At 48.6% G+C, this 25174-nt stretch overlaps 1 protein-coding gene across 1 annotated transcript in view; it reads right to left on the bottom strand.

The window, feature by feature from the left end:
- The window catches only part of dab1a (DAB adaptor protein 1a), a 133007-nt gene extending 108150 nt beyond the window's left edge, over window positions 1-24857 (bottom strand). The window contains exon 1 of the mRNA XM_062555965.1: window positions 24793-24857. The gene's annotated coding sequence lies outside the window, so the exon portion shown is untranslated. The remainder of the gene's footprint in view (window positions 1-24792) is intronic.
- Window positions 24858-25174: the final 317 nt, after the last annotated feature.

Here is a 25174-nt window from a genome sequence, read left to right as displayed (position 1 = left end):
ACACACGACGTGACAACCGCTCTCACGAGAGGTCGACGCACTCGCATCAGCAGATCTGAGCGTGTGTACACACACACACACCTCAGACGCACAGAGATACACACGGCAACCAGGCACACACGTACACAAACAAGAGACAAAGTAACGTGTAGTAATACATACACCCACACACACCACACGCACACGTCAGACGCTGAGAGACTAACATATGGCAGCCAGACACACACATACACAAACAAGAGACAAAGAAAGTCGCAGTAATACACATACAGACACACAGACACGCACAAACAAGAGACAAAGTAACTTGTAGTAACACACGCACACACACATAAAAACACACACACACACACACACACACAAGGTCTATAAATCTTCAGCAGCCCCAGGATGACTAGCTAGCACAAGCACACTCTGCAGGCGGTGATGTCCAGCACTGGCCGCCTCAGAAGAGGCGCTCTCTCTTCCTCTCCCACATTTGAGCCGCGGCGCTAATAGAGCCCGACCCGCACAGAAGGGCATCAGATAGCCACCTTTGCCTGGAGTCATGTGGAATATATTAAAACAGGAGTTTTTCTCTCTCTACGCTGAAGATAGAGACAAGGGAATTGCTTTTTTTGCACTCTCTCAACGTGCACGCACACACTCACTCGAACACACACACACACACACACACACACACACACACACACACACATAACCTCACTCACCTCACTCGAACACACACACACACACACACACACACACACACACACACACACACAGAGAGACACACACACACACTCATACACACACACTATACACACACACTATACACACACATACCCTCACTCACCGCACACAACACACACACACACACACACACAAACACAGAGAGTCCAGACCTGACTTACAGCCCAGAGGGACGAACATGGCAGTGTCCAGTGCCGGAACAGGAGGGGGGATGGAGAGGAGAGGAGTGGAGAAGAGTGGAGAGGAGTGGAGAGGGGGATGTGTCAGCAGCAGTGGTCGGGGGGGGGCTGGTCTCTACGGGCCAACACCGGCCACAGCGGTGAGTCAGTGCGTCAGAATCAAACAAGCCAGGCAAACCAGGACGACAAACACAAAAAGAAACATGTTTGGAGGGGGGGTAGGTGTGTGTGTGTGTGTGTGTGTGTGTGTGTATGTGTGTGGAGGGGGTGCAGAGAGACTACAGGATGAGCATGCCAATGCAGTCACGCCTCTGGCTGCAACACGCATTGGATGTATGTATGTGTGTGTGTGTGTGTGTGTGTGTGTGTGTGTGCGCGTGCGTACGTGTGTGTGTGTTGGAGGGGGTGTATTAGCATTCATGGCAGCAGCCGCCTGTTGTATTATTGCTTTAAATTACATTACAGCAGGCGAGAAAACAAGCAGAGGTGGATGGGTGGAGAGAAAGAGAAAGAGAAAGAAAGACTGAGAGAAGGACAGTGAGAGAGGTAGAGAGGGAAAGAGAGGGAACAGGAAAGAAAGGAAGGAAAGAAGACAGACAAAAGGCAGACCGAACGCTCGGCAGGTTTATGTGGGGAATCGTTAAGAGGGAGAAGGAAAGAAGGAAAGAAGGAAAGCAAGAAAGAAAGAGAGGAAGGCAATGTGCGGCATGGAAGGTTCTCGGCACGAGCACGGCTAGCAGGTTGTGGGATGATGAAATAGAGAGAGAGGGAGAGAGAGGGAGAGAGAGAGGGAGAGAAGGAGGAAGAGGGAGAGGGAGAGGGAGGAAGATAGAGAGAGAGAGAGAGAGGAAGAGGGAGAGAGAGATTTACACACTCACCCAGGGGAGAGGCACAGCAGCACTAAAGCCTCTGGCACCAGCATACATCACTGGGCCTGCGAGGTGATGGCCGCATAAACGCATGCATAAAGTAACGGCCTCCTCCACCTCAGCACACAGACAGTCTGCACACACACACACAGCCTCCGCCATGACCACTGCACTGGCCACTAACACTGCACCTCGCTCCGTGCACCTGGCATGTCACTATCACATCCGTGATAAGACCGCAATTAACTCGCTCGGAAAAAAATTGCACGAAATGAGCGATGCTGCTTTTTTTCGCCACGAAACATAATACAGGAGCTAATTATATAGAGGCTGATATCAAAGGGCTTTTGATGTAAAAATGTACCTTAACTAATTGTGTTTTCATCAGGACCTCATCTGTGGAGACTTTGCTAATCATCATGAAGGGAGACGGACGCTTTCACTATAGGTCTACAGTGAAGACTCCTAGTTTTCCATCATTCATTAGTAATGTATTAGCTAGTTACCGCTGCACAACCAACACCATGCCCCACTGGTGGGGATCTGCTGAATATAGTGGAGGCCAGATGTTGGTTCTATTATTCCCTAGCCACAAGTTTGGATCCCTGTCCCTGTTGAAGGTGCTCTCTCAGGCCCTGAAATGTTCTCCCCGTGGGGGGAACTGGCGTTTGGGTTCTTCAGAACCGGAATCCTCCAGTGTCATGAGTCGAGGGGGCCAGCACCACGCCCAGAACGTTTTACCGTTTTACTATCACTGCTGAAGGAGGCTACGCACACACACACACCCATGCAAAAAGGCTGTTACGTTTTTTTCCCCCTTTTCTCATCCTCTGCGTGTCTTTTGCCGTGTGTTATTCTGCTCCACTGCTCGCTTGCTCTTTTACACAGCCATTTACACACCTGCACGACGGCCAGCAGGAGAGAGAGAGAGAGAGAGAGAGAGAGGGAGAGAGAGACAGAGAGAGAGGGAGAGAGAGAGGGAGAGAGAGGGAGAGAGAGAGAGAAACACATTATTTAAGAGGATGGGGGAAAGGAGAAGAAGGAAAAAAAAACATTTGCCAATAATCGCTTTCCAGCCTGTGAATCTCATTGAAAATTGAAGGCCATTTCTGTGCGGATGAGAGGGCGCCGTGCACATCAGGCCGCTCAGTCAATCGGATTTCTGACTGCTCATACGAGAGAGCGGGGGGTCGATGCCGGCAAATAATTCCGCGGATCCTTCATGGTGGGCTCGGGCTAATAATTCAGCTGAATTTAGTGTGGCAGTCAATGACAATCACGACCATTTTTCACTTCGCTCAGGCCCTTCATCCCAATACCCATCCCCACACATACATGTTCACGCACACACTCACACACACACACACACACACACACACACAGACAAACACACACTATCACCACCATAGCGTATCGCTTTCTATTCCTCTTTCTCTCTGTGTCATTCAATCTCACTCTCTCTCTCCATCACTCTCACTCTCTCTCTCTCACTTGCTTTCCAAATACTCAATACTTTCATCTCTCACTCTCTTTCTCTCTCTCCCTCCCTCTCTCTCTCTCTGACGGAAGCACACAGTGCCTTTTTCTCTCTCGACGGCCGCCGCATTGTTCCATCTCAGCACCTCGCCGGAGCTCTTGGGCATGATGAAATGGCCGTGTTTTATGGGCCGGCGACCACGTCTGCGATTGGAACCTGAAGAGCTTTTTACAGCGAGAATATGCCGGAAGCCATCGCTCCCTTTGGTGAAGCCAGCCGTGCTTACTAAGCCTGGCTGGGCAAATGGCAGACCAGCCAATAAGAGTCTCTCTCTCTCTCTCTCTCTCTCTCTCTCTCTCTCTCTCTCTCTCTCTCTCTCTCTCTCTCTCTCTCTCTCTCTCTCTCTCTCTCCATCTCTCTCTCTCCATCTCTCTCCCTCTCTTGCCAATAAAGTACAATTAGACGCTTCAGACTATGGCACTGGATAGGTCAGCCCACTGACATTATCCTTGAGGGAAGCAGCTTTGTAGAGGTGTGCACTTGTCTTATTGTGTGTAATTGTCTGAGGTGTGATTGCTCTGGCATGGTGGTATGATTCAAATACTGCATTGTAATGGAGAGAAAGCAGTGTAGGGGAGAGGGAGAGGTTGGTGAGGATGATGCAATGGTTTCATCTCAACAACTGACATCTCAGCAAAGCCTGGGAATAGAGAGCAAGTGTCTTGCTCAAATACCACCTCTCGTTTCTGAATACACACACACAGACACAATCCCCCCCCCCTCCACACACACACACAGACACACACAGACACACACAGACATACACAGACACACACACACACACACACCTCCCCAAGGCCCACTCTAAATGATGCATGCTAGACCGAGCACTTCATTTCTCTCCACACACAAGAGAGATAATTACTGCCATTCTGGAGCTCTCCAACCATAGACACACTTGTGACACGAACACATGTTCGCCAGGTTATCTGCACCCAGCACCTTTCAGGCCGCCAGCCAACAAGCGCATCCACCCCTCCCCCCCTTCTTCCCATCTTCTATCCATCCATCCATCCATCCACCCATCCATCCATCTCTCAATATCCACTGGACTCCACTCCTTTCCAATCCCCTCATCTCGACAAGACCCCCCCCCCACACACACACACACAAACACACACGCACACACGTCACAGACACACACACACAGACAGACAGACACACGCAGACACAGGCACACACACACACTCTCACCCCAACTCATTCCTGTCATGCTCACAGGTCCAGCCGCATCAGGGATTTTTCATTAGAACAGAGAAAAGGGGTAGGGGAGCCCCCACTTGTGTATGACTATGACACACACACACACACACACACACACACACACACACACACACACACACACACACACACACACACTTACACGGCTGATGGCGGCATCACCACTTCGTCACCCACCAAATCATTTCGCTCCCATTTAATCCTGATGGTCTTTAGATTTGCTCAATTCCACTAATCCCACTTTATGGCTCTTTCTCTTCCCCCCTCTCCCTCTCTCTCTTTCCCTCCCTCCCTCTCCCTCTCTATCCCTCTCTCTATCTCTCTCTCTTCCTAGTAGGTCCCACTGTGTGGGGTCCCTCCTCAGTCGCCCCTCCTCTGATTGGGAGGCGTTTAACCCAGTGGAGCTGTGGCTGCTCACACCTATCTCGGCGTGGAGTGGGTCTTAATCTTCGCCGTGTCTGTGCTGGAGTGTTTCGTTTAATGCAGATGGGCTCTCAACATCCCATCCCCTCACACACACACACACACACACACACAGACACACACACACACTAATCAAAGTGCATCAGTGTGGGGAGATGTGTCTCTATGCGGGGCCTGTTTTTATCTGCACCAGCTTAATGACATTAACGTAGCAGGATAATTGAAGGCGGGCTATCTCCAAACTCAAGAAAAAAGGGGGTGGGGGGCAGAAAGGGGGGGGGGGGGTCTGTCTTGATGGGGGGTCTCGGGCGGGAGGGGGTACACTGACTTTTCTCTGGGTGGGGGGTCGGGGGATGTCATTGACCCATTCACTTAGGAAGCATGTTCTCATAAATTATCTCCCCCACACACAAATACACACACACACACACACACAGAGAGAGAGAGAGAAAGAGAGAGAGAGAGACACACACAGACACACAAAATGTGTTATTGGTTCCTATTTGTCCTAGAGTTTGTGAGCGATTAGAACAAAGGCTTGCGGTGAAAAGAAATCATTGGAGTGTGGAGTCCTCTTCCAGGAGTGTGCCCTTCTGAAGATGTGTGTGTGTGTGTGTGTGTGTGTGTGTGTGTGTAGTCCTCTTCCAGGAGTGCCCTTCTGAGGGTGTGTGTGTGTGTGTGTGTGTGTGTGGGTGGGTGTGCGGGTGGGTGGGAGGGGGGGAGGGTGTAAGATGGTGAAGGGAGGGGGGCACTCAGTGGAGCTCCATCAAGGAGGACAAATGACCTGAGAGCCTATGATTGAAAACTCTATTCCACATGGGGAGGGAAGGAGAGAAGGAAGGACATATGAGCCTCTCTCTCTCTCTCTCTCCCTCCCTCCCTCTATCTCTCTCATTCCCATCCTCACTGATACTCCCACCCACCCACCCACCCACACCCACTTCCATAGAGATAAAAGGACAATAAAAAGAGGAGGAGAGGAGAGGAAGAGAGCGATCACCCACTTCTCTTTATCGATGAGGCGCCTGGTGATGGAGGAGTGAGAGGCTTGTCTCTTATGGTCCATACGACGCGCTGAGGACAGATGAAGCCATTTAGGTTCCTCATTAACTAGCCGCTGCCCGAATAGAGGTGACCTATAAGGTGGCATCGAGGAGACAACTGGGCATCTCTCTCTCTCTCTTTCCCCCTCCTTCTCTCTCGGTCTGTCTCGGTCTTTCTCTCTCTCTCTGCAGTACCAATGCAATGCACCACATCTAAAGAGCAACGTCGACGAGATTACCGCCTAACACTCCAAACTAGAAAAAGGGTTTTCCGTTTTTCTTTTTCTTTTTTTTTTTCTTCGTGTAAGTGGATAATCTTCAAGACTCGACGACTTTGGGGTTTAGGAAGGAGACCGGGAAATTCATGAGTTATACAAGATCACAAGAGCATGCGTTCACAGCGATTCGCCCGTAGATGCTGCTTTTGATCGCCAAGAGAGGGGAAATTCCTTCAGAGTATTATTCTCTTTCTCTGATTCGTTTCACATCAGAAAGGGGGGCTTATGAGCACAAGACTCCCCGTTTGTCTTTAAGCATACAACCACTTTCCCTTTTCATTCTCATCTCACCTGCTGCTCTCATTCACATCCCCATCCCTACCCAACATCTTTACCTCTACCCAACATCCCCATCCCTACTTAACATCCCCATCCCTACCCAACATCCCTACCCCTACCCAACATCCCTACCCCTACCCAACATCCCCATCCCTACCCAACATCCCTACCCCAAATCCTTACACACCATCCCCATCCCTTCCCCACATCCTCATCTCTGCCCCACATCCTATCCATCCCCATCCCATATCTCCATCCCTTCCTCACATCCTCATCCATACCCCACATCCCCATCCCCATCCCTACCCCATATCTTCCATCCTCATCCCTATCCCCCCATCCCTACCCCATATCCCCATCCCCACCCCACAGCCCCATCCCTACCCCATATCCCATCCCCACCCCACAGCCCCATCCCTAGCCCATATCTCCCATCCCCATCCCTAGCCCATATCTCCCATCCCCACCCCACAGCCCCATCCCTACCCCATATCCCATCCTCATCCCTATCCCCCCATCCCTACCCCATATCTCCCATCCCCACCCCACAGCCCCATCCCTAGCCCATATCTCCCATCCCCACCCCACAGCCCCATCCCTAGCCCATATCCCATCCCCATCCCTAGCCCATATCTCCCATCCCCATTCCTATCTCTCTCATCCCTTCAGCCGGCCTGATTCAGTGCATTTATCTCACTTCCTGAGAGCCTCTCCTGTGCGCTGCACCCTCATCTATTTGCTCTTCTCATTGGCCCCTCTGTCTCATTCCCTAATGCACCTTTGTCTCCACGTCGCCCTCCTTTACATCACATCCATCCATCCATTTCTCTTCACCAATTTCTCTCTCTCTCCCTCTCTCTCTCTCTCTCTCTCGCTCCATCTCTCTACCTTACAAGCTCCCCTCTTCATCATGTAATCCTCCCATACCTCTCTCCGTCTCCACCTGAATCTCTCTCCCTCCATCTCCACCTCTCCCTCCACCTCCTCCATCTCCTCCATCCAACATTCCTCATTCGCTGCTTTCATCTCTCCCCATCTCCTCGGCCGGCTTTCCATTCATCCCCTTCTCTCTTTCTCTCGCCCTCTGCATTTTTGCATACCTCTCGCTTTTCTCTCTCTCTCACACTCCCTTTTTCTCTATCTCCCCCACCCCTCATCTCTCCATTTCTCTCTCTCTCTCTGCACCCCCCTCCCCCTCCTCTCTCTCTCTCTCTCTCTCTCTCTCTCTCTCTCTCTCTCTCTCTCTCTCTCGCTCTGTCCATCTCTCTGTCTGTGTGGGTCTGACACCAGGCTTCTGGTGCGGCCTCTGTCGCTGCAGCTCCATTTATCCTATTTGCTCAGTGAGCCGAGCTGCGCTGATAAAGAGACAAACAGAATCTCTCTCTCTCTCTCACTAAGTCACTCTCTTTCTCTCTCTCCCTCTCTCTCACACACACACACATCCTCCCCACACACAAACATACAACCTGGCCCCCAGTACACCTATACACACACATGGCAAAACTCTGCAAACACACATACAATTGGACATAACACTACTACACACAAAGACATAAATGTAGAAACATGCCTGAGAATTACACACACACACACACACACACACAGATGGATGGACAATCTCGAGTGTAAGGCAGCGTCAAAGTCTGTCTGCGTCGAGGAGATGAAGAGCCTGGTGCAGATTGGGCTGTTATCGCTCCAGCAGTGTGGGCTAGCACTTTCATATCGCAAAACTCCAACGAGAATAAAAAAGGAGAATCAAATAAATAACTAAATAAATTAATAAATATACATTTCCTTGTCCCCTAGCAGCTCTCTTCTCCCCTCCACCCTCTTCAATTTCTGACATGTACACAAGCGGTCCTCCTTTTCTGTGGTGGCTGATAAGAAGGAAAAAACAGATTCACACACACACACACACACACACACACACAGCCAGACGGATCTTCCCTCTCTGGTGGAACCAGCACGAGGAGTCATTTCCAGCCCCAACATGCTCGGCAGAGTCGCGAGGAAAAGGGGGAACGTGTAAAAAAAGCAATTTTGTCCAGCCAGATGCATTGTGATCCCCACGACCAAAAAGAGCAAGCCACACAGTGCATTTGACACGCAACCAGTCACCCAACGGGAAAAAAAAGAGGCCGAGGCTCGGTGGCTCGGCAGAACTGGAGCCGTGTCGGTTACTCTCGGTGTGAGGACATGAAAGAGATCGGTCGCTACTACCAAAAGCGGTCGGGGAGTAGTAAAAAAAAAAACAGCCAGGGTTGAAAAGTAGGCTGTGACTGAAGTCACAGATATGGCACTCTAATGATGTCCCCTAGCCGCCTCTGTCTGCCTGAGTTACTATAACCGTATTCCACACGCCGGGGAATCTTTTCTGTGTGCGCTACATCAGGTTGAATTCCATCTTTTGATCGAACCACCACCACTACCACCACCACCACCACCACCACCTTCATCAGGAACAGGGCCAATTGCTTATGAATGGTTCATGAGAGAGATGAGTGTGTGTGTGTGTGTGTGTGTGTGTGTGTGTGTGAAAGAGAGAGAATGTTAGGAGTTCAAGTACATAGAGAAACAGAGAGACGAAAGAGGTTAATTCAAATGAAGGAAGGTTCTTCCTCCTTGAGAAGAAAACTAGTTCAAAAGGAATGAGAAGCAGGAGTTAAAGAGGGGGAGAGAGGGAGAGAGCGAGAGAGAAAGAGAAAGACAGACAGAGAGAAAGAGAGAGAGAAAAAGAGAGAGTGAGAGATGGAATGATGAAATGGTAGCTCTGGTTTGGGGGGGGGGGGGGGGGGTAGGGCTCTGCTCGCTGAAGCATCTGTCAGCATGGTTGCCTGCTCCTTCCTCCACCCAGTGCTCCTGGCAGCCAGCTGAGGCAGGGAGCGCCATGACGAGCCCGAGCCCAACTTGGCTGCTCCTCTCCTGGGGAGGAGTGCGGAGGATGCCCCCTGCACGCTCCAGATGTTCCCCTGCAAAGGACACCCCTGGCAAAGTACGGAGGAATGACACCACACACACTCAGCGCTACTCATGCATATTATACCATTAGAGTATAGGCTGTGAGCACACACACACACATATGGGCACACACACACACACACACACACACACACGCACACACACACTTATTTGTAGTAGTATTCGTATTCGTACACGCATACACACACACGCACACTTTGTAATTAATAAATGAAGGGCCCTGACACACATAGTGACAAACCCCAATAGTACCCAGCTTCATACACAATTAACAATTAAACCAGAAAGAAAATGCACATGTTAAGACAGACAGACACACACACACACACGCACGCACGCACACACACACACACACACACACACACACCAACAAATGTGACACTCATGTCAGCACACATTTGTCACTCTGTGTTTTCATTGCCAGTAGGTATCCAGCTGGACAAGCTCGGAATGAATATTCTATCACACGGAGCCCAGAGGGAGAAGGGATTGAGCCAGAACACAGAGCACTGAGAGCAGTGGTAGAAAATCTCCACGCTGTGACAATACCAACATCAATTTACAGGACAGCCCAAAGGCCAGTCAAATACTTGGCCGGGATACGATGTGACACGTTCAGTTTGGGGGGTCAATTTCAAAAATTCTTTTCAGAGGCTCAGAGAAAATGTAACCGACTAGCTGATAATGGTAACAGGAGGAACTGTTGCCCATACTGATGATTTCAGATGAGCACGCTGAACGCCAGGTGTGGATGTGTGAGCTACTTGAGATGCAGACTTTGTCTTCATTACCCCCCAGTAGCATTAGACTAAAGTCTAAATCATTAATGTATGGTATCTTTCTCAACTCTTCTCCCCCATTCCCCACACACATAGATGGATAGATAGAGACAGACAGCAAAGTGAGTGTGCAACGTTGGCGGGCGGGCGGGTGGGCGGGCGGGGGGGGGTTGTCAAACGTTACCTCGGTTACAGCATGACACCCATTCTGACAGCAAGGGCCCTCTAGGTAACAGCGTCTTTATCCGATTTCTCAAACCTCTTAACCATCCACCCACACCATCAATTCACCCCCATTCACCCGCCCACACACACACACACACACACACACACACACACACACACACACACACACACACACACACACACACACACACACACACACACACACACACACACACACACACACACACACAGACACACACACACACACACACACACTTCCTTCTTCCTGGAACCCCCTACACATCTCCCCCATCTCCCCCTCTTATTAGACATAAACCAATTTCAGCCCAGACACAGAAGAGCCACTGGGGAGGGCCTAGGAGGCCAAACGCGCATATTAACCCACCAACTCCAGGGGCACATCTCTAAGACGAGAGCAAAAAAAAAAAGCAAGCAAGTCAAGTCAGGCTAAGGGATGGCTGAAGATAAAATGGCATTTTTTTTCATCTTTTTATTATTTTTTTAATTCATGTGAAAGTAGAACTAATTAGAGACCCCCTTCTTTTTTTGCCGAGTAACAATGGAGGCCGCTCGGCAGAGCAGAGGTCCTGGGGGAGCCATTTTGTTTCTTACTGGAGCCTTACAGCTTCTGAGAGTCCTGGCTTATTCTGAGGCAACAAAAGATGGCAAACAGCAAAGTGCTGGGGAGAACCAGTGGATGAACACCACTGGGAAATGTAGAATATCACAGCCCCTTTCACTCATGTGAATAACAAGCGGCGCCATCAACTCTCCTTTGTGCCCGTGGAATGAAGTGTGTGAGACAAAAAAAACGAGGTAAACCGTGTGGCTCTCTGGTACAAATAGGCACAAAGGGGGAGAAAGAAAAGCATAAATTGTCATTTTCCTTCCTCTCTTCCCCCCGTCTGCTCTCTATATTGGCATCAAATGTCGGAGGGAATGAGCGGCACCACTGGGGCCTCGCAGCGCAACAGAAATCTCATCCTAAATGAGGAAACTCCATGTGTGTGTGTGTGTGTGTGTGTGTGTGTGTGTGTGTGTGAGTGTGTAAGAGAGAGAGAGGGAGAGGGAGAGAGAGAGAGAGAGAGAGAGTGAGAGAGAGAGAGAGAGAGAGAGAAAGAGATGCATTTGCATGTGTGCATGGGTGAATTTGCATGCCTGTCTGTGTGTGTGCACGTGTGAGTCTTTCCTGGTGCTCACATGTGTGTATGTGTGTGTGCGTGCATGTGTGTGAGTGTAGGTGAGTGTGTGTGTGTGTGTGTGTGTGTGTGTGTGTGTGTGCGTGTGTGTGTGTGTGTATGTGTGTGTGTGCATGTGTATGCATGTGTATGCATCACCCACTGTGCCGGGGTCGTGTTTGGGAAAACGAGCGTGTAAAAAGCAGTGAGTTAATTGAAGTGCTAATACCCTGTGACTCCTGCATATGCCAACCTTAAACACAGAGGCCCCACTCCGCCTTTGTTTGCCAGGCAGGCACCACAACGCAACACTGGGAAATCGTTCAAGATACCCCCCCCCCCTCCCGCACACACACACACACACGCACACTCTCTCCTGAGACCGAATTATCAACCATTGAATTTTTCCTTTTTTCTTCCTTTCTTTTTTTCTTTTTGATTGGTGGAGGAGGGCATAGGGGGAGGGACAGTAGTTGAAATCACTGAAGCTTTGCATTCCAGCAGACTTACTATGACAGATGTGGCGCTGAATGCCTGGTTTAGGATTTGAGGAGGGTGTGGGTGCGGGTGACGCGCTTTCTCTTTTTTTTTTACTCCCCCCTTCTTCTTCTTCTTCTTTTCTCTGCCCCCATTCCAAATTAAATTGAAAAAAATAATAGATGCCACCTTGTCTGCGTCTCGCAGAGGTAATCTTCACTTCAAAGGCAGGAGGGGAGGGGCCCCACAGCTCCCTGGAGCAGGTTAGAGGCCTACTCCGAAACAGGGTGGAGAGAGAGAGACACAGAGAGAGAGAGAGAGAGAGAGAGAGAGAGAGAGAGAGAGTCACTGTGTTTTTCACTAGGAGGTGAAGAAACTGGGGAAGACCGTCATTGAGGCGCTAAAGCCTACAGCTACTTAAAATAAGCTTCCATCTGTAAACAGACATGCTCTAAAATCCCTTCTCTCTCTCTGCCTCTCTGTGCCTCTCTCGCTTTCTCTCTCTCTCTCTCCCTCTCTCTCTCTTTCTCTCCGCCTTCCCCTTGCACTCACTCACGTAAACAGATACACTCTTGCTCTTTCCCTGCAAGTGTATCCACATTATTTGAGGAGTTCATGATAATGCACTTCTTCGGGCTACTACTGAAATAAAGAAGAAATGTAATTTTCAATAGGGTAGTAGGGCACAATCTAATTCCAACATGACCAAAGGAGAAACCACACACACACACACACACACACACACACATAGAGAGAGAGAGAGAGAGACGTGCACACACACACGTGCACACACACACCTACGTACAGGTATACACACACACACACACACACACACACACACACACACACACACACACACACACACACACACTCATTCCACAGGCATTTTTAATAAATGTAACACTTTGCCCGTGATCATCTTCATCCTCAGTCTCATCCTCTGAGGTGCCCATCCTTCCTCTCCAGGCCCATCCGACTCTAATCAAAACCCTCCAATCAACAGGCCCGGGCAGAGGAACACTAACAACACTTACACTCCTCAGTAATAAAACACCACCGCCACGCTCCACAGGTCAAGTGGAAGGGCTACTACTCACCCCACACACACACACACACACATTCACTCACACACACACACACCATCACCAACCACTACCCAACCCCCCTCACACACACTCACTCACTCCCCTCCACTATACCCAGAACCACTTATGAGGAATGAGAGGCCGGTGGCGGGTGCCATCTATGATATGGCTCTGGAAGCAGGCAGGAGAGGCATACTATAATTGAAAGAGAGGGTCATTTGCTAAATGAAAAGTACGCCGGGGCTAAAATCACATAAGGTCGCTTCCGCTCCGGAGGGGAGGAGGAGGAGAGGAGGAGGAGGAGGAGGAGGAGGAGGAGGAGGAAGAAGAGGAGGAGGACAAGAGCTGGCTCATTGTCTGAGCCTGGAGATTCATTGCACTGCGCTAAGTGTGAGAGAATATGAGCAGTTTTTGTGAATATACATCTCCCTCTCTCTCTATCGCTCTAACTCTCTCTCTCTGTATGTGTGTGTGTGTGTGTGTGTGTGTGTGTGTGTGTGTGTGTGTGTGTGTGTCGGCATGTGTATCAGTCTCTGAGTGCCTGTGTGTGTGTGTGTGCATATGTGTCTGCATGTCTGTTAGTATCTGAGTGCCTGTGGGTGTGTGTGTGTGTGTGTGTGTGTGTGTGTGTGTGTGTGTGTGTGTGTGTGTGTGTATGTGTGTGTGTGGGTGTGTGTGTGTGTGCGCGCACAAGCTGTGATCTGCTGATGCTGATGTTTCACTTCATACCCAAATCCACAGGGCACAGACAGATTGTGAGTGTTTTAAGAAGATTATGGGCCAGATTAGCAGGACATCTCTCTGCATGGGTGAGACAGAGTGCCTTTGCACTGCTCTGGCCATCACAAACACACACACACACACACACACACACCATACACACACACACACACACAAACACACACACACACACACACACACACACACACATTTAAATCAATCAGCAGAAGACACACTCACTATTTATTTAAACTTGAATCCATGTGTATATTATCCACAGATTTATGAAAGAATGCGGGCAAGGAATATCAAGTCAACTAATTGCTTCAGTGTCGAACAGGGACATATTTCTCATAATGCTTCAATGTAACGGCAAACCAACGGCAAACAACTCGTCAGGCTACAGACTAAACATGCCTGTGTCCTCCTGAACAAACAAATGTATTTTGTTGGGCACTTCAACTCAAGGTCCCTCTCATACCACATCCCCTCTTCATCCACTGTCCATTCATTCAGCATCTAACACAGATGAATAGGAGACACCCGGAGCATCATGGCCACTAAATGGCACTCGCGGGAGGTCACATGATCAGTGATAAGACCACAGAGTCCCATTGAGTCCTGAGAGGAATAATGAAGTGTCCTTCTTCAGAGGATCAACACGGCTGGACTGATTAAACCGATAGCCCTTAATCACGCCCCAATACAACCCCCCCACCCCCATACTCCACCCCCACCCCACCCCACACTGCTCACTTCCTGCTTCAGCTTACTAACCAAGGCTAACTGTAGCAGCAGCAGTAAAGTGCTTTTCAATTCCAGCCAAAGAGAGACAAAGGACAGGGATGTGTGACCCTGTTATTAGCGCTAATGGTAATTACAGAGCTGCCGCATTCAGCCCGAGCGCAGCATTCTGTATTATCCTTTATTAGCATGGTGGCTAAACAATATTAGCGGTAGCGGTGCGGTGCGCTAGCGCTTAAGGAGCTTCACCACCACCATCGCCGCGTTGGCTCTGTGGCAGCATAGCTGACTTTTAATTAGGGGAGGCTGATAATGTCATGCCACGCCAGGGGATCAATGACAAGGGCCTGGAAGCGGGCGGTCAATACGCAGGGCTAGGAAAGGGATTTCCTGGGGAGAGGCTATCGTTCTCAGACGCTCCGGCGGTGACTGAGGTAAGCCACTCAAGTGCCACAGCAAACCACCCACCTGACTACTCCAAAACTGGCCGGCTTAGGGCTACTGAGGAGGGAAAATGTAGCTCTCCATTTTCAGTTTGAAGTGTACCTTTATATCTCAACAAAATGCGCTGTGGAATCATGACTAAGCATGTATAGAAACCACATTAGTAGCCAGACAGTTCATTCTGGGGTTACTTAGCACAGAGCTTCTGATGTAGTGGCCTATCTATTGAAAAATTAATAAAATTCTGTCTATCTTCAATGGTCCAAAGCTGGAGAAATATTGAATTAGTCAGATGCTTGTCTTTTTATTGATGTGTATTCATTATTCATGGATTGAACAACATATGTTAAGATCAATCAGCTTCCCATATCAGTTACTGCAGATCAATCAAGAATGGCCCACCAGCAACACAGAGCATAGCTTCTTCCAGGCAATGTAAAAGATTCATTCCTGTGAGCAACAGGAACAACAGGTGTCTTATGCAGTAAAGCCCAGTGTCTTAAATGAATGATGTAGCTCACAAAAAATCCTCAGAATCCACCAGACGAGATTCAAAAAGAAATACCAAAAGATTCAACGAGGTTACACAAACAGGCACACACACACACGCAGGCAGACACACACATACACACACACACACATGCCTGCTGGAAATGGGAAAAGGGGAAAATAGCATGCTACTGCCTCATTGCCTCCGGCTTTGCCCGTCCACTGAGTGAAATTACGCAGCCTGTGACAGCGTTTGCCAACAGATGCCTCCCAAGGATCTACAGCCCGCCGCTCACCTGTCGACCCCAAATCAAGCTGAGAATAACTAGCGTGAATGGGAGAGTAAGAGAGGCGAGCGGGACAATGTTGCCTTTGTGGGTTAACACTCACTATGCGCCACGTTTCTATGGAGACGCACCGTCACCTGCTGGGCTTGCTCAAGCTGAAGTAAATGGCCTTCCCGTGGTTAGGAACGTGGGGAAAAGTCCAGAGGAGAGGACAGAGCACACACACACACACACTCTCCACACACACAAACACACACACACACACTCCACACACACACTCCACACACACACACACACTCCACACACACACACACACACACACACACACACACACACACACACACACACACACACACACACACACACACACACACTCCACACACACACATACACACACACCCCTGGCACTGCTGCTGCCCGCAGACTGAGCCAGATCCAGAAACCCACCAGGGTTTGGTGAGCTGCGCCAGGGGGCAAGTAGCGAATATGGGTCCAAACCCTCTGGAAGGAGACAGGATGGAGAACTACAGGCTGGGGGTTCTACATCTCTAACCCCTTCAGCCCCGACCCCCCCCCACCCCATCCACCCATCTCCCAATATGGGCCCATCACAGTTGCACCCCTGGGGGTTGAAGTCTGGGGGTCTGCCTGCCAGACCTGTCAGTTTGAAAGACAGTTGTGGTTCCAGTTAACACACATTTCCACGCCTCTCGTAGGCCCTTAACACTGATTGTGGCCTATAGGCAAGAGCAGGATCAAACTCAGCCAGAGAAACATTTATGACCTACACCACCGACCTTTGAACCGTGACCGACATATGGAAGCCTTGAGGCCCTTAATGATGGTAGGTTTGTGTTTGTTACTCGTGCTTGGAGACGTGACACGAGGCTGTCAATGACTGAAACAGCAATCTGCTTGAAATAATAAAGCGTGAAATGTATGGGCCAGCCCTACGTCAGAATTTTCCATATGGATGTCAATACAGGGGAGGGTGCATGCAGAATCGGAGTCAGGATTGTGCAGAGAGTTTGCTTGGATGTATTTTTTAAGAATTATATAACAATAAAGCACCATGACAGAAACCGGTACACCGTGTACAGCGAAACATATGCCAGAGTACGCACGCGTATCGTAACTGTGGGCTACCGGGCGGGCACTCGTTGCTCTACAGACTCCGGGAGCTCGCAAGGGTGCTCACCACCACGTTTGCTGCTCCCGGCGGAATCACGGCGAAGTGACATGCCGCAGTTGTTCCCGGCACAATCAGCCCGCCAGCCCCCTGCTAGAGTCGGGAGATTCACCCACCCCCACCCCTGCGACTAAAAGATCATAACCCCCCCACTACCCACAGCGAAACATAGCCCAAGCAATGTCTTCTGTCACATCAACTCGCGTGTAACATAAGCATTTCGAACATAACTAATGGAGCATGGTCCTTTCGTGTATTAAAAAACAACCAACCAAAACTATCGCAAATAAGGTAGGCTACGAGTGCGCTTATTCATGGACAAATGATTTGTGGCCAGCCCGGGAAACAGCAGCTCTCCCCGCGAAGCTATCTTCCACCACCGGGACGCTACGATTAATGCAGGTTTAAAATGCAGCGGAGCCCCTGCAAACTCAATCACCAGGCTAGAGTCTTCTGCCATCGTGACTCTAGTGCCGATGCCTACAACATATCTGCGCAAAAAGCTAACCAACTTCTTCCACATATCATAGTTCGTGAGAAAATCATTTAACGTTACCTTTTATCGTTTGAGCCCTTTCGACACATATCTACAGCAACAGCAGAGATGCGCCGCACGACGGAGTGCTTACTCAAAGCCCGGGCAAGACATTTCTACACAGCAGCTCAAGAGACCGAAAAGCACCGCGCAACCTCTGCACTGAGCTGAGACTCACAGGATAGCAAACCAAAAGCACAGTGTTGAATGCTGCCAGTGGTACGATAACAATGTTTCACAATACTTTAATGTCGCCATTTAAACATTTGTATCCACAAATTAATCGATACACCACCATTCCTGCGCGTTACCGAACAGTAAGCAGTTCAATGCAGCAATTGCACTGACTGAATGCCGATTCATTTAAGCGAGGGCAGATAGAGTTAAAATTGAGAAGAAACGGTGGCCGGTGCTCACAAAGTATTCTTTCTGTGTAAAATATAATGTGAAAAGGCTCTTCGAGAACTTAATTATCAGTAAAACAATGTGCAATAGTAACCGATTCACTTATTCCTAACAGCCGGCTACCAGTCGACCATTTACACAGATCACAGAATACAACAGTCAGACCCTTTCAAATAAACCAAGAGACACAGGTACATTTAATTCGATTATATCTTTTTTTTAAAAACAAACTCTTTCAGTGCAGTCCACAGCAATGTGCACCTGCTACTGCTTGCTATATGCCTACCTTCAGACTGATGTGAGATTGTGCGGTTCCCATACTTCTCATAGTAAAAAAAATCCAGTTATATATCCCGATGCTCCGAGGTCCATACAGTTCTTGTTATAACCGTAATCCAGTTTCCCATTCCGGGGATATACAGACAAATCTGGACTACATCCTTCCCATCGCGACCAAAGAGTGTCAAGATTTTTTTTGCGTTTCTTTTCGACCCTTTTCGCTCCCTTCTTTCGCTGCTCCCGTTGAAGTTGCCTAGTTACCTCTCTCTTAGGGTGGCTAAAACCACGGATCCCACAGCCAATCACGAGCCCGAGTGCGCGTTAACCCGTGCTGCGCCGACTTGTCCTGATTTCTCGGTTTCAGGGGAAAACGCAAGGAGTGGGCGGAGTGACTGAGTAAGAGTTCCAGCACCGAAAACCAAGATGCGCAAAAGAAGATAAAAAGAAAAAGGGGAGAAGAGAGAGGGGGTGCAATGCTTCTGAGTTGGATGTGTGGGTCCTCTTTTAAAAGCTAGGGGTAAAAAGTGCTGATGCACTGTCACAGTGGCGTTTGACTTCTTGTGACAATGACATCAATATAAGACCACAGCAAACAACCAAGCGGTGTCCCACATAAGGGCGACTGACTGCTCAGCTCCCTGCACTGCAGAAGAATGAGGACAGAGTACCGGCCGACCGGCAGCCTGCCTGCCGCAAGCATCCACACGCTCACCAGGACATACCTGTCAGTGAGCGGGGCTATAATTAAAAACCCTTCAGCCGCTTTTGTTCCTGAAATGATTAGTGATTGTGACGGGGGTTGGATGGCAGTGGATGGTGTGTGTGTGTGTGTGTGTGTGTGTGTGTGTGTGTGTGTGTGTGTGGGGTGGGGGGTAGTTTAATTTTAACCCTGTGAGTCACCCCATCATGCAGAGTATTGATTTCAGCTCGGGCTGTCAGAGAGAGAGCGGCCGCCCACCGCACCGGAGCCTTTTCACTCTTAATCAAAGTTATGAGGCTGAGTCAGGAACCCGGGGTGTTCCTCCTCACTGATCCACATTCCAGGAGGGAGGGAAGTTGGCAAGATGGCCCCCCGCAGAGGGACTTTTAGACAGGGAAATACCTCCTTTATCACATCACAGCCGAGCCAGTCCAGGACAATCTGCATCATACTTCCATTATTGGAGGATGCACAGCTTTTCTATCTGTAGGACTAGTGAGCAAATGTTTTGTTTTGTACATGCACATGCATGTGTGTACTTACAATTGTGTGTGTGTGTGTGTGTGTGTGTGTGTGTGTGTGTGTGTGTGTGTGTGTGTGTGTGTGTGTGTGTGTGTGTGCGCGTGTGTGCGTGTGCGTGTGTGTGTGTGTGTGTGTGTGTGTGTGTGTGTGTGTGTGTGTGTGTGTGTGTTGTGTGTTTGTGTGTTTGCATATGCATGCATATTTGTGTGAGACAACTTGCCAATGCATTCATTGCTGCAACCAAGGATCAAATACAGCTAAATGTATAATAACAAAAAAGAAAAAAACTGCCACGAGGTGATTTATTCAAACCTCTCAGCATATGGTCCACTAAATGACTCCTGTCAGAGTCACTCCACATCTAAAGATGCAAAAGGGGGAGAATATTAGAAGAAAACATCCATCCTCGTTCCCCAAATCCCCACCCCACTTTTTCTCCCTCCCTCTCAATCTCTCTCTCTCTCTCTCTCTCTCTCTCTCTCTCTCTCTCTCTCTCTCTCTCTCTCACTCTCTCCTCCCCTTCAACTCTGTGTAGAGTAGTGGGGTGCAGCATTTGCTGGATTTGGTGTGCAGAATGTGGACTCAATCCCTCTGATCTGAACAAAGAGAGGACAGAAATTTTCATCCCCTTGCCAGTTTTAGCTCTCTCTCTTTCTCTCTCTTTCGTGCCCAGTTGTGCTTCTGCTATTTTCTCTCATCCTTCTCCATGTATATTTCTATCTCATTTCTCTGTTTTTCATCCTTTGCTTTTTTTTGGGGGGGGGGGTATTTCACTTCTTTCTTTGTCTGTCTGTCCCACTATCGCTCCTGCACGCTCTCATCCACTCTTTTTCTCATTTTTAGCATCAACACCATGTGCTACTCTTGCATCTCTCTCTCATTTAGTTGCTCTGTTCTCTCCATTCTCTCTACCTCCTCCTCCATTCTCTCCCTCTTTCGGAGGCGACATCATGCATTGTTCCCACATTTTGTTTATGCCCAGCTGTTTCATACCCAAGATTTTAATCCCAAACCCCACCCCTTTGTCCCCATATCTGCCTTGGCACACACACACACACACACACACACACACACACACACACACACACACACACTGAGCATGGAAAAATAAAGGATCAAAATGGGTCGACACTGTAAAAAAGGATCAACAAAGAGTGGGTCACGATTGGCCCAAAGATGCCCTGTAATATTTAGACCATGCCAATTGGGAGAGTAGAATCAGACAGTCAAGGGAAAGGGTTGTAGAATTGCCAGTCGTTTCTGAAACAAAATGTTATATAGAACGCTGCTACAGTAATTACGGGGTGCATATAGCCTTGATCTGGCCCTGATCTGGCTCAGAGGTGGCCCTGATCTGGTATGTGGCACGAATCCGTGCCAGGTCAGGTCTAGATCTGTTCTAGAGCAAGTTGCCATCTGGGCAGTAAACACACACACACACAGCATTTGGATACCGCACTGTCATTATTTAGCTCATTCTATTCATTTTTTAATATACCCTGCTTACATGTAAGTGTTTTTTTGCAGCAAATCTGATTATAAAGCACTGGGGCAGGCGCAAAGAATGACAATAACCAAGCAAATGTCTATTCATCAGGACTTCAATTCATTATCTCATGCCAGTGTTCATTTAATAGAGCGTCTAAATGCCATGTGGAACATAATAAAAAGCTGGCAAAAGAACGACAAACAAAAAATGTCACACCAAAAAGCATAAAAAAGGAGGCATATGATTTTAATGTCACATGCACATCTATCTAGTAGACTCGGTAAACCCAGCCCGATTTTATCGCGCCCTGCAGCTCAGACTGGAAACCCTCACATTTTTCTATCCTGCTGCCATTACAAATCTGATGGAGACCAATCACAAACTGGCTTATCCACCTAGTGCACTCAAATCGTTGGTCTGATTGGTTGAAGGACTATTCAACAACGTACATACGAGTCCCGTTGACCACGCCTCTTGTGCAGTAGAAAATACAGAGCAGGCTCCCCAGACTAATGTTCAATCTTAAAAGATTGAGCTTGGTCTGGTAATAGCCAGGGTAACACCTATCCACTGTGTCAGTAGCTCCTAGTTCATAACTATTCATATAGGTTATAGCGGCAATGGGTGACATTCTTATGGCCAAGGTGGTTTCATCACATCATGCAGCGGCCATGGAGTTGACATCACTGTTGAATGGCCCCGTCAAAAAGTAACTGTCGCCACCATGGTGTCCTTAAGCTTCACGTTTAAATGACATGAATAGAGATGAGCCCAAAGGCGGGGCCGTATACCCCAAATGCCCGGCTCACCTTCCCCATCTCGCCTCCGCGCACGCTTGATTATCCCGTTAGCCACCGAGCTGAGAGACAGCTATCGATCGGTCTGGAGGTGAATTTTTGAAGAAGGCGTTCTCGTGCAGCAATGAGATTCCTCTAACCCTGACCAGGCTGTGACTCCGTGGAAGGGAGGTGTGTGTGTGTGTGTGTGTGTGTGTGTTTGTACACACACGCGAAAGGGGACTGTCAGTGCTAACCTTCCTCCTGCTGAAAGCTCATTTGTCATCGTAGATCTAGCCGAGCGCCGCAAAGGTGAGGCCGACTGCTAGCATTGGTCAAGGAGGAGTTCAAAAGATGTGCAGCGACGGAAGGATGGATGTGCAGAGGAAGGAATGAATCAGGGCACGAGACTGTGGATGAGATGAGAGGAGACAAAACGACACAGACTGACAGCCACCTCAGACAGATTACAAATGGTTTCAATACACACACACACACACACACACACACACACACACACACACACACACACAAGAAGGCAGGCAAAAACTATTAGTGACACAAATCCATGCTATGCCACATCCCAATGTGCATACTGAATAAGCAGGTTTTCATATTGAGTCAGTTACACTGATAAACACCGCACCCACAGAGTTGCTTTTAGTTCCCCGGCAGCAGTTTGGAGGGCTCCCTCTTCCCTGGTCTGTGTCTGTGATGTATGACAATTCTGCTAAGCGAGTAGATGGCAGTTTTGACTGTGCTGACAGAGCGGGAGGGTGGGGCGCAGCGTGAAACCTCTGTCTACTGTATCCGCTCCAGGGCAACCTCACACCAACCGCTCACTACCACAGCAGAGACTCAGCTCTCCACTCTTACTCCTCTCTCTCTCTCTCTCTCAGACACACACACACACACACACACACACACAAACACATAGAGACACACACACACACACACACACACACACACACACACGCACACACAACACACAAACACATAGAGACACACACACACACAAACACACACACACAAAATTGGGTCGACAGAATCTTCGCAAAGGGCTGGAGAGAGCCCACGCCGCCCCCCGTGCTTCTCCAGATGGAAATAACACACCATGAACTTGGGGCGTAAATATGAACGCGGCTGACAGGTAGCGTCTCGCTTATGGGACGAAGCAATAGCTCAGAGACGATGGAGCACGCGGCGCAGCAAATGTCATGCGCATTTACTCTTTTATCATGGTGTGGCTTTCGTTGGGGGATGCCCCCAAGACAATCCATCTCGATTCATTAAAACAATATGGAGACATCTCCCAAGGATCCGAGCACTTCGGCTGCGCGGGCTTTAGGATAATGTATTCTGTGTGACAACCGGAGAATCTCAGCTGGAGAAGTCCCAATGCAAAAAGCTCAGGAGGCAAAAGTCTGTGGCAAGCAACCCAGCCGTGTTCTCTTTCTATTTCCCTTTGTCTCTCTCTATTTTTTTTGTATTGCAACTTACAGTAATATCAATGTTAGAGCTTAACTTCTGACGGGATCAAAGAGCTGTCATCAGACTATCGTCGAACAGAGAGGTAAATCAGAGTTGGGGAAACAATTGCTCTCCACTCATTATTTGAAGATGCAGTGCATATTGTGAAGAGTTGTTTTGCGCTGTCAAAACAGAACCTTGAGCCGAATGCTGTTTACTTGATACGTCAAAATGTGATGTGTCAACCCAAAAAGAATCAGACAGAGATGTTTCGTAGAATTCAAAATGACACACTCCCCTCCCTTGGCAGTGACACTTTTTTTTGTTTGTTATGACATGCTGTTGACCTTGCAGGCGTACTCGCTTGACTTTTCTAGGTTTGTATGTTTTATTTTAAGGGAGAATACCAGTGATGTCAGACAAGACAATTCTTGCTGCACTCTCTTGCCATGAATAATGCAGCGTCAGCAATTTTTAATGGCTGTTGTCTTCATTCATGTTTCACTACCGCCGTGGTTCTACATAACCCTCTTTTGGACTCTTAATGAACCAGCCTTGGGCTCTATCATGAGCACACTGAGAGGCATGAAAGATTTATGTGACAGGCATATCATGCTGTCTGACCTCCGACTCATTCAGTTCAATAGAAATCTATTTCAGTCATGTGCGATATATCTCAGTCAAGTGTCCTTCGTTACAGTGCTTCCTCCCCTCAATTAGTCACTGAAAACAAAACCCGAACGTACACAACCCTGTTGTCTAGACAGGAAACAGAGTTCACCAAAGTCAAAGTCTAGTCATAGTTCATTATTCCACCAGGGGACTTTAGGTTGCTGTAAGATATGTAGGCGGGGGTCTTTTGATTGACAGCTCAAGAAGTGGCAACCAGAGCTATTCACTGTGTTGATTATTCACAGTGAAGTGTGTGTTTCCTTGATGTCAAGACCACAATTTGAATGTAGTTGCCCCCGTTTCACCTTGACTTTGCGAATCACAACAGCGACTCTGTAAAACTGCCCCCGGCTTCGTGCCCATTACTTCAGTTATAAATAGAGAAGAGGGAGAAGAAAAGAAAAAACACAGGAGTACGAAAATGAGAGAGAGATGAAGACACCGCATTTTTAATCTGTAGAGCAACCTCACAATAGCAGCAGCAGGACCCGAATGACAGAGGGGGTAGAGAGGGGGCCTGTGGTAGCAATGACTGAAGATTCAGCTCTCAGTGTATCTATGGGATGGACAGCTTGGGTGGCATTTGTGCCTGGATCCTATAAAAAAGTTATTGAATTCATTGGAGTTTTGGGTTTCTAAGCCAATCGTTTTATGGTCACTGGGAATTTTAGGTTGCCAAGATTGTCAGCAGATTTATTATGACATGTGACACTCCCACACCGAGCTACGATGCTTTTAGAACCAGCCCACACACACACACAAAACAAGTGGGTCACATCACAAGAAAGGGAGGAAGACTAGAGGAGGATGGAGCGAGAAGACTCACCACAACTTCACCGCGTCTGGCTTCCATATCAGAGGTTCTTATTCCAATGGCTGAACAAACACCTGGGTAAAACAGAAGAGTAGTCATGTTAACAGACACCCTCAGCTACAGCAGATGGTTGTCAGTTAGGACACCCAGATCATTCTCTCTTTCACGCCAAAAAAACAACATGGCGCTCAGGACTGAACCTGAAACATCAGAGGCATGGTGGACCATGGAAAGAAGAGTGTGTGTGAGTGTGCGAGCTACCATGTTTTTCAACCACAATAGAAGAGTTCCCCAAGCTGTGTATTAGCTCTGTATGAAAATAGGATTGAATAACATGATAATACAGTCATATTTCACACTCATTGTTATTCAAATGAGGCCACAATCTGTCCAC

This window comes from Sardina pilchardus, chromosome 15 (genome assembly GCF_963854185.1).
Source record: "Sardina pilchardus chromosome 15, fSarPil1.1, whole genome shotgun sequence".
Taxonomy (NCBI): Eukaryota; Metazoa; Chordata; class Actinopteri; order Clupeiformes; family Clupeidae; genus Sardina; species Sardina pilchardus.
The sequence above is the reverse complement of the archived record's forward strand: the minus strand, read 5'-3'. Positions and strand labels throughout refer to the sequence as shown.